Consider the following 8503-nt stretch of genomic DNA (forward strand, 5'->3'; position numbering starts at 1 on the left):
CAGGGGACTAACTACTCTCTACCCAGGCCAGTTGTGGAGTGAGGGTGGTGCTCCTTGTGGCAGGGTCTGGGAGTGGCTGGGAGAGGCCAAAATGGAAAGGTAAGCAGGGAAGACCTGGATTCCTGGTCTACCTCAGATGCCAGACTTGGTTCTTTCTCCTCTCTTATGTGGCAGCTTGAGACTTTAGCCCTGACCCAGAGATGAGTTCCAAGAATGTGACACAAGACCCCTTGGGGGATCAAAGCCCCTTTACCACTCAGTCCTGGGAGACAGAAGAGGGTGAGGGGCTCAGCTCAGGCCCGTGCTCTTCTCCCCCATGTTCCCTGGCTCCCGCTCCAGGGACAGCAGCTCCTTGGCAGTCTTTCTACTCCAGATGGCTCTCCTCTGCCTGTGCCTCATAGAGCCCCCTCCCCAGAGCCACATGTCCTTGAAGCCTAGAACCAGTAGCCCACAGAGGTGGCTATGGGGGCAAGAGGGGCGGGGGTGGGGCCTTTGCTCAGAATCCTCAAATCAGAATGTTCTAGATCTTGTCACATTGTGTCAACTTCCCCTTGGCTGGGGGAGGGGGTGGGGGGGCAGAGCACTTAGCATAGGGCTAGGCCACAGTGGACACAGGGCCTGCCAAGTGGCAATTACATACAGATGGGGCATAGTAGGGACACAGTGAGCAGAGGGATGGTTATGGAGTGCGGATATGGTTGGTGCAGGACTGGGCACACAGTGGGCATAGCTGTGTATACAGTGTGGACAAGTTGGACACAGGACTGGACATAGGGTAGGCACATAGGAAATGTAAACTTATTAGACTGGGTAGAACTCCCACCCTCCCTTTCTTAGATGGGTAAACATAGGCCAGAGAAGGGTGAGACCTGTCTAGACCACCAGCCCAGGCCTAGTCGTGCCTGACAGCCATAGAAGACAGGCCTAGGCAGCAGTCTGGGGACCCACCCCTTACCACAAGGTTTTGACCTGGGGGGCGGGGTCAGCCCTCTTCCCTCCTGCCAGCTGTGAGCTCTGAGCCTCTTTGGTCTAGTCCCCAGGCCTGTGTCCCTTCAGGCCTCAGTTTTTCTGCCCAGGAAACAGGTTTGTGGAGAATGCAGCTATCGGCTTGTCCTCCAAAGCGGTGTTTTCACAAAGGTTAAAAATAGTGCTTACAGTTGGCCGTGGGGTGTGAAACGATGTGACCAGGGACCACAGCTGGCACTGTGCAGCATCTGCACCTTCCTGACAGGCACTGGGCAAAGCCTGACTCAGCCCTGTTCGGGCCCCCTGGGTCCCCTCCCTCTCCCCCAGATGCTGCCTTCAGTTAAGCTTGGCGACAGATTTCTCGGGATGTTACTGCTCATCCTACATTATGGCCCAGGAAGGTGGCCAAGTGGAGGGGTCTGTGGCACGCCTCTGTGTTCCTGTGTATGCACATCCTTGCTGAATGCTATTCCATTCACCTCTGACCCCGACCAAACAGATTTCTTCCCCCACAACAGAGGTGATAGTGGCGGCCTCTAGAGCCAGTCTGCACCTGGGAGGGCTGGGGAGGCAGGGAGGGGGGCGCCCCTCAGCCATACTCCATCTCCTAAAGAAGTGGGGCATCCTTCCCAGGGTTAGGAGCTTTGTGAACAACTGACCTGAGAGATCCCCTCCAGGTGTCCTCTGGGAAGGGAGCAGAGCCAGCTAAAGGGTGTGGCTCATGAAGGCTTCCCCCCACACCCCCCAAGAGAAAGCAGTCCTGAGAGAGGAGGAAGTTCTCCCCCCCCACCACCAAGCAAACGCCTGTTATAAAAACAATAACTGATTTGATTGGGTTCTTCCTGCAAGCCTGGGCAGTGCTGAGCACTGGTAACCCAGCCTCACAGTGACTGAATGAGCCAGGCACTATCATCCCTATTTAACAAATGAGGAAATCAAGGCACAGAGAAGAGAGAGAACTCACAGAGAGCTCAGCAAAATGAGTGGTAGAGCCAGACTCTGCAGCCAGGCTGGCCACCAGGCTTCGGACCTACACTTCAGAATTCTATGTCCCACCACTGGATCCCATGCCCAGGCTGGCAGGCAGGGACCCTACTGGAAGGGAGCCAATATGCCTCCCTTCTGAGTGCTGCAGCCCCAAGCCCCCACGAAAGCCGTGTCCCACATGAACCATCTCCTCCTCCCAATAGCTTAGCAGGTGGCTGGAACCTGGGAGGGGCGTTTTCCCTGTGGGCACGTCAAAGCCAATGTCCTCCCAGGAGAGGAGTGCAGAAATAGGGGCCAGTTATACACCCAGCTGAACCAGGCTGAGTCCTTTGTCCTCAGAATTCTTGCCTGGCCAAAGCCCACTGCATTTCATCCAGGTAAGAGGAGGCCCAGGAGGGTGGCCAGAGAGGCTCCCAAGCTAGCCCCCTTCTGCCGAGCCCCCAGGGTTCAGGCGGGGACATTGCCACGGTACCCCTCCCCCCTACATGTTTTTAAACAGTCTCTCACCACGAAGAAGGGCAACCAATTCTATTTCTGATTCTGGAAAGTGAGGAGGGCCAACATGTTGCCATGGCAAACTGGAGAGCCCCTCCCCAGGGCTGAGCCCATTCCCCAGGCTGAGGGTTCTCCGCAATGGAAGGACCCAGAAGAACTGGAAGAAGCCCAGTCTTAGGGCAAGGACAGAAGGAGTCTCCTATGTGAGGGCAGGTCCCGACATTGCCTCCTGTCACCCCTCACCTGGCCCCCTCTGAGCAGGCTTCGGGGAAAGGCCCTGACCCCTGTGGAGAGGGTCAGGCTTCAGGAGATGGAGTCAGGGCACCCCAAGAAACCATTCTTTCTTGTGGATCAGGCTAGAACCCTCCTCCCTCGGATGTCTTGAGGGTGGTGGGCCAGAAGGGCATCAAGAGGAGAGGGAAGACTTCAGGACCAGCCAGGTCTCCCAGACCTGATTCTCCAATGCTCCTGTATTTTTGGCTTTTTTGTGTTCTCAGGAAACAGCTCTGTCAAATCCTCGGCCCTGTACTCTTCCAGTCTACCTGTCTTCCCCTCTCAGGGCCCTGGGAAGACTCTCCAAAAATCTAGGATCAAAAGGAGCCAAAAAGGGCTCCCAGTGGAGGCAACCACTTGGTAATGGAGTGAAAAGCAAGGCCAGTTTCCCCAGAAGTCGTGCCCGGTGTTCAGGGGTTCATACACCAGCCGTCCTGCCCCAGACCCCAGAGGGTGCAGACAGGTAGCATTTAGATCTTTAGGGAGGGCATTCTGGGTAGGAGCACAGACCAGGTAAAGGCAGGCTTCTGAAAAGACCTAAAAGGATGTTGTGATCTAGCCTTCTCGGGGTGCTAATGGGAAACCAAGGTCACCTGGGAGAAAGGAGGCACCCTTGGTCTCCTGGCTCCACAGACTGGTCTGAGTTTCCCACTCCTGACCCTCCTCCCTGGGGCTCTCCAAGTGACCTGTGAGCGCTAACATCCTGCTTCCCTGAAGCCTTTCCTGGCCAGGGCACACCCATTCCAGAGAGGCCTCGGACCCCTCCTCCTCCCTGGTCTCCCTGCCTGACCCCGGAAGGGAAGACAGCCAGGGTGCAGAGAACTCCAGCCCCAGGAGGGCCCAGGAGGGCCCTTGGTGGGACATGGGGTGATAGTCTACTCCTAATCAGGAATGTGGAATGTAGATCCAGGAGTGCCAGGAGGATGTGGCTTTTGAGCTCTAAGGCATAGGAAATTTAAATAACAGATGTTTAAACAACCTTCCCTGCCAGCCGTGGTGCACTGACCCCTCTGCTGTGATATGTTACAGCTTAAAAATAGCCCACAATGAACTGCTCCGAGCTCCAATTGACTCAAGCTTACGTAACTCTGCGTGAAAGATGGCCAGCCGCACCAGCCCGGAGGGAGGGCCATAGCACAGATGCCCGGACTGCTCCGGGGCTGAGGCCAGCTCTTCGGCCTTCCCTGGGAGCAGCCCCCCAGCCAGGATCCAGCCTCAGGGGGGCAGAGCAAGTGCTGCCAGAAGTGCGCATCATTCCATGACTATCGGGAAGAGACCTCTGATCACATCTGCAGAGAGAAGCTGAGATCAGCCCTCCCTCAGGGTCCTTGAAGAACTCAGGCCCCGTGGAGGGTGGGGGCAACTTTAACAACAGGTGGCTGGGTCAGAGCCCGTGGGTACGGAGTCATGTGGGAAGGGTGACTGGGGCTGCCCAAAGGATTCTTTTCCCCCTTCGAAAAGGTGGCTCCCCAGCTGGGAGGAACAGGTCAGCAGGACTGATGCCTGGCTGCAGCTGGGATTACCGTGCGGTCCAGGGGTGGAGTGGACTCCTTGGGGGTGTCTCAGTCTCTATGGTCCAGGCTGCACAGGTGGGGCTTGTGACATGAGAGAATGAACACTGGCTTCCCAGCTGACTGAAGATCCTGGGATCTTGGGATCTTGGCTGCCAGCTGCTCTGAGTCCCCTGCCTTTCCTGATACATTTCCAGATCCCCAGTGCCCAGTCCAAGACTGACCACAAGTGTGCAGGTAGCTAAACCAATGGGAGAGGGAATGGAGGAGAGGAGGCAAGGATGCCCCTGGCATTGGGACCCTCGTGTGCTCCCTCTGCCTCTGTCCTTGCTGAGCCCCAAGGATGCAGCAACCTCCCTCAGCTCCTACCACCTGAGTTCAAAATAAGAACCACCATGGGCCCTGCATCTGAGCTTCTGCTGAGCAATAGACCGGTGAGGGCCAAATACTGGGGCATCTTGTCACGGGCCCAGCAAGTGGTTGTCAGGGCCATAAGTGCCTCTGTTTCCCTGAGAAGGTCAAGGCTGGCAGATGGGTGGAGCAGAAGTGGCAGGGGAATGAGTGGCAATGGCAGGGCACAGTACCAGATTGGGATTCTCATCCTGCAAGAGGACTGTGATCTGGGGACCTCCCTCTACAGGGCAGTGTGACCGTCCCTGCTAGGCTTAGCCGGAATGTCCTGGAACCAGGGACAGAAGGTGCTCAGAGCATTGAGGGAATAGAGAACAAGATGCAGAGGCTGTGGGGAGGCTCAGGAGTGGAACCACCCTCCCTTACAGAGCCTGGAGCTGTGAGCTCCTATCCTGGGTGGACTGATGGGGCTGCGGGGTCACGAGAAACAGTCATTTCTAAGGGGGTCTGTGGACATCAGTGTGAGGGGGCTGGGATCCAGGTGCCCACCCATGGACTGAGCAGGGTCAGGCAAACTCTGCCAACAGCTGGGCAACTCCTGCCAAGCTTTGGGCCAAGAATTCCTACCAGCGGTGGACCAAGTGTGAAGGTCATGGCTCCAGGTCACCATCCTTAAGCCTGAAGAACCCAGCCCACCCAGGAAGCTACCATAGCTGGATGTGAATGTCACAGCTGCCCAGGCTCCTCTTACATCTACACTCATTGAGTTAAAAACCCTGGCTGGAACAAACCCGAGAAGATTGGCAGGAGAGAACGGGGCTTAGCCGGCCCTTCTGTACCAGGTGGGGAAAGCTAGGGGCACTTCACGGAGTCAGCCCCACTCCTCTGGGCTGGTGGAGCTCCACGTTTGGGCTGGTTGGACCCTCACGGGGGCAGAGCAGAGGCTTGGAGTAAGGAGATGCTCAGAGCCTGGAGTCTTCACAGAGGGGAGCTCTCCAGCCCAGCAGGGAGTAAACAATGTTCTTCAGCAGAGCCTGGTGGGGGGCTCCATGCTCAGCTACGGATCCCTGGGGCTGCTTCTCCCCAGGTAGGAGCAATAAGTGTGAGATGAAGCCTGGGCCTCTCTGAGCCTCTGACACTCCCAACAACGCCAACATCCCCCCACCCCACCCTGGCACTGGGGGGTTCCTCCTCTCTCCCATAGGTAAAGGGAGTTAATTTGTAAAGTAGCACCATTGGTGGGCCTCATGGGCTGCACTGAGGGAGTGACTGGGGAGGCCAGGGTCCCAGAAGATCCCAAGGTTTGAAATGGGGCTATATCTGGAGCTCTCAGGTGTGACCCTCTCAGATGAGACCCCAGAGGGCCTTGGGATCCCTGGGAAAATTCTCTGAAAGGCTGGGATGGAGGCATAAGGAGGATCTCAGACCAGATTCTTGGGCCCCCATCAAAGCAGGTCGGTCAGCCCCATGTCTGCTCTCCAGGTGCCAGACAACAGTGACACCAGTGGGCAGTCAGGAGGCGGTGAGTCATCTGCAGCTTCCTTGGCCCCAGCTCCCATCCTGGCCTCCCTCAGACCTTTACTGGCACCTGTTTGCCCCCAGCCCCAATGGGGCTGCAAGAGAGCAGGATGAGGCAGGGGAACTGGTACCTGTCCTCCACAGCTCATGATAGAAGGCTGGACTCCCAAAGCCCCAGGAGAAACTTCTGCTCACCCCATCCCACTCTAGGGGTAGGCCGAGACCTACCATGGCCACCAGCAACCTTCCCCTTGCACTGGCCACCCACCATGTCTGACATACTATTCAGACCTCTCCCAGGGGAAAGGCAACTCAGCCTTCCCTGGCCCTGGAAGCCACTCAGAAATCTAGTTCTCCCAGCGCGTCTGGGGACCTTGAACTAACCCCCCTTCCTCTTCTCCCTGGTGGCCCCGTCAGGAATTTGAAACCCTGAAGCAATTCCAGTTCCTGATACTCCAGCTGGACTTGGGACCACTCAGGTGGCTGTGAGGATGGAGCTCAGAGCTTGGGGGCTGCAGCACTGGGGGGAGAAGGTGCAGCTGGGCCATGATCCAGGGGCCCAAGCACCTGCTTAACAGGGGCCCCTCTCTGGAGAATCCTGGAGTCGGAGGCCCTTGGCTCAGAAATACGTCCAAAGCCTGGTATTCTGGCTGCAGGGGAAAGCTGACCCTCCTGATCTGTCCTCTTTCTACCTTCTCTGAGAACCCTCTCCTGCTAAGCTCCCCTCCCAGGCACAGACCCCTCTCTTATGAGCAGACGAGCCAGTGGTCCAGGAACTTCAGAGACTCGGCGGGGAAGGAGCCTCCGTCCAGCTTCAGAGAGGCCCCTGGGCCTTCTCCTCACTCCCCACCCACGGTGGGGAGCTCTTCAGATCCCCAGCATGAGGTCAGGGTAAGAGGACTCCAAGCTGGAGTGGTGGAGACAGTCCTTTCTAACTAGTATGGGGACTACAGCTGTCGGGATACTCTAGGACATTCCACTCATCCCTCTTCCAACCTCAGGGGTGACACAACTGATTCCCCCTACACACACACACACACACACACACACACACACACACGGACCCTCTAGAGGTCTCTGGCTGAGCACACAAGGCTACAAAACCTCCTCTAGGTCCGAGTGGGGGTCAGGGGTACAGAGGTAAACAGGCAGAGTGCATCTCTACCTCTCCAGATCATAGACCCCTGGTCTTTGGAAACCTGTGCTTCAGCAAAGAGCCTCCTTTTAAGCTTTACCCACATGTCCTCAGGGTCCTTAGGCTCCCCATAGCAGGGCCTCCTTTGGCCCGAGGTGGCAGAGTAGGCAGCACGATAGGTAGAGAACAGCTGGGCAGCTCCAGTTCCAAGGAACGCCCCCCCCCCCCATTTACCAGGGAGCTCTTGCTCCAAACCCAGGGTTCCACGAGTGACAGGGCAAAGAGCTGGTAACTCATGGAAGAGGGAGCTTACTCCCCTTAGGGTGAGCTGGGGTCTCCCAACTGGCAGGATGGAGGCCACAGGTGTCCTGAGCAAGACAGAGGAACGACCGCCATGCCTGCCCTGGGCCCAGTCCCTGGCATTCCAGCTGCCCCCTTTAGCATCCAGGGTGTGGGGGAGGAGCTGTTCTTGCTCTCCAGGGGAGTCTTCCCCTCCAGTGGCTATTGTGCGGTGGCCTTGATGAGTATAAATAGCCTGGGCAGTCTAGCATCTTGAACCTGGTGCCTTGAAAGTGTGGAGCTGAGGCCTTGCTGCCGTTCATCTCTCTTAAGGCCACAAGGGCAATGCTGGCAGGATTTGGGCGGGGCGGGGGAGCGGGTCTTCACACCCTGACAGTGTGTTTGGGGCGGTGGGAGAGCTGCAAGGGGGGCAGGGAGCCCTGAGAAGGGCTAGGAAGGGACAGACTTGAGCTGGGCAAGGGGAGAAGCCATTCTGGCTGCAGCACGCCTGGGTATTCAACCCCACCTCTCTTGGTTCCGTGAAGAAGTCTCCAGGGCCCTGTAACCTGGATTGGGGCCTTGCCCTACCCTTCCCGTTCTCTGGAGCCTTCTTGCTGACCCTACGCCTTTCCAGCCTAGGAGTCTTTGTATGTGCCACTCACTTTCCCCAAAACTCTCTTCCCCCACCTCTGTTTCTGGCACAGTTCCCACCTGACAGGGCCTTAGCAGAAATGTCACCTCCCAGGGAGGCTTCCCTCACCTCTCTTCTCTCTCTAAAGCTGCCCTCCATTCCCTCAAAGCAGCCTGTCTTTCTTTCAAAGCATTGACTACACTTTGCACTTGAATATCCGTTTGGCCGTTTACTAGTTCAAGAGCCAGTGCCTGTATGGTCACCATTGAGTCCCCTGTGCCCAGCAGGTCGAGCACATGCTGGGTACCCCATAAATACTCATTGCATTGAGGATCACGCCACTGCTCCCTCTGTGGA

Source organism: Enhydra lutris, unplaced genomic scaffold (genome assembly GCF_002288905.1).
Source record: "Enhydra lutris kenyoni isolate GAN:26980312 unplaced genomic scaffold, ASM228890v2 scaffoldscaffold10, whole genome shotgun sequence".
In the NCBI taxonomy this organism is placed as follows: domain Eukaryota; kingdom Metazoa; phylum Chordata; class Mammalia; order Carnivora; family Mustelidae; genus Enhydra; species Enhydra lutris.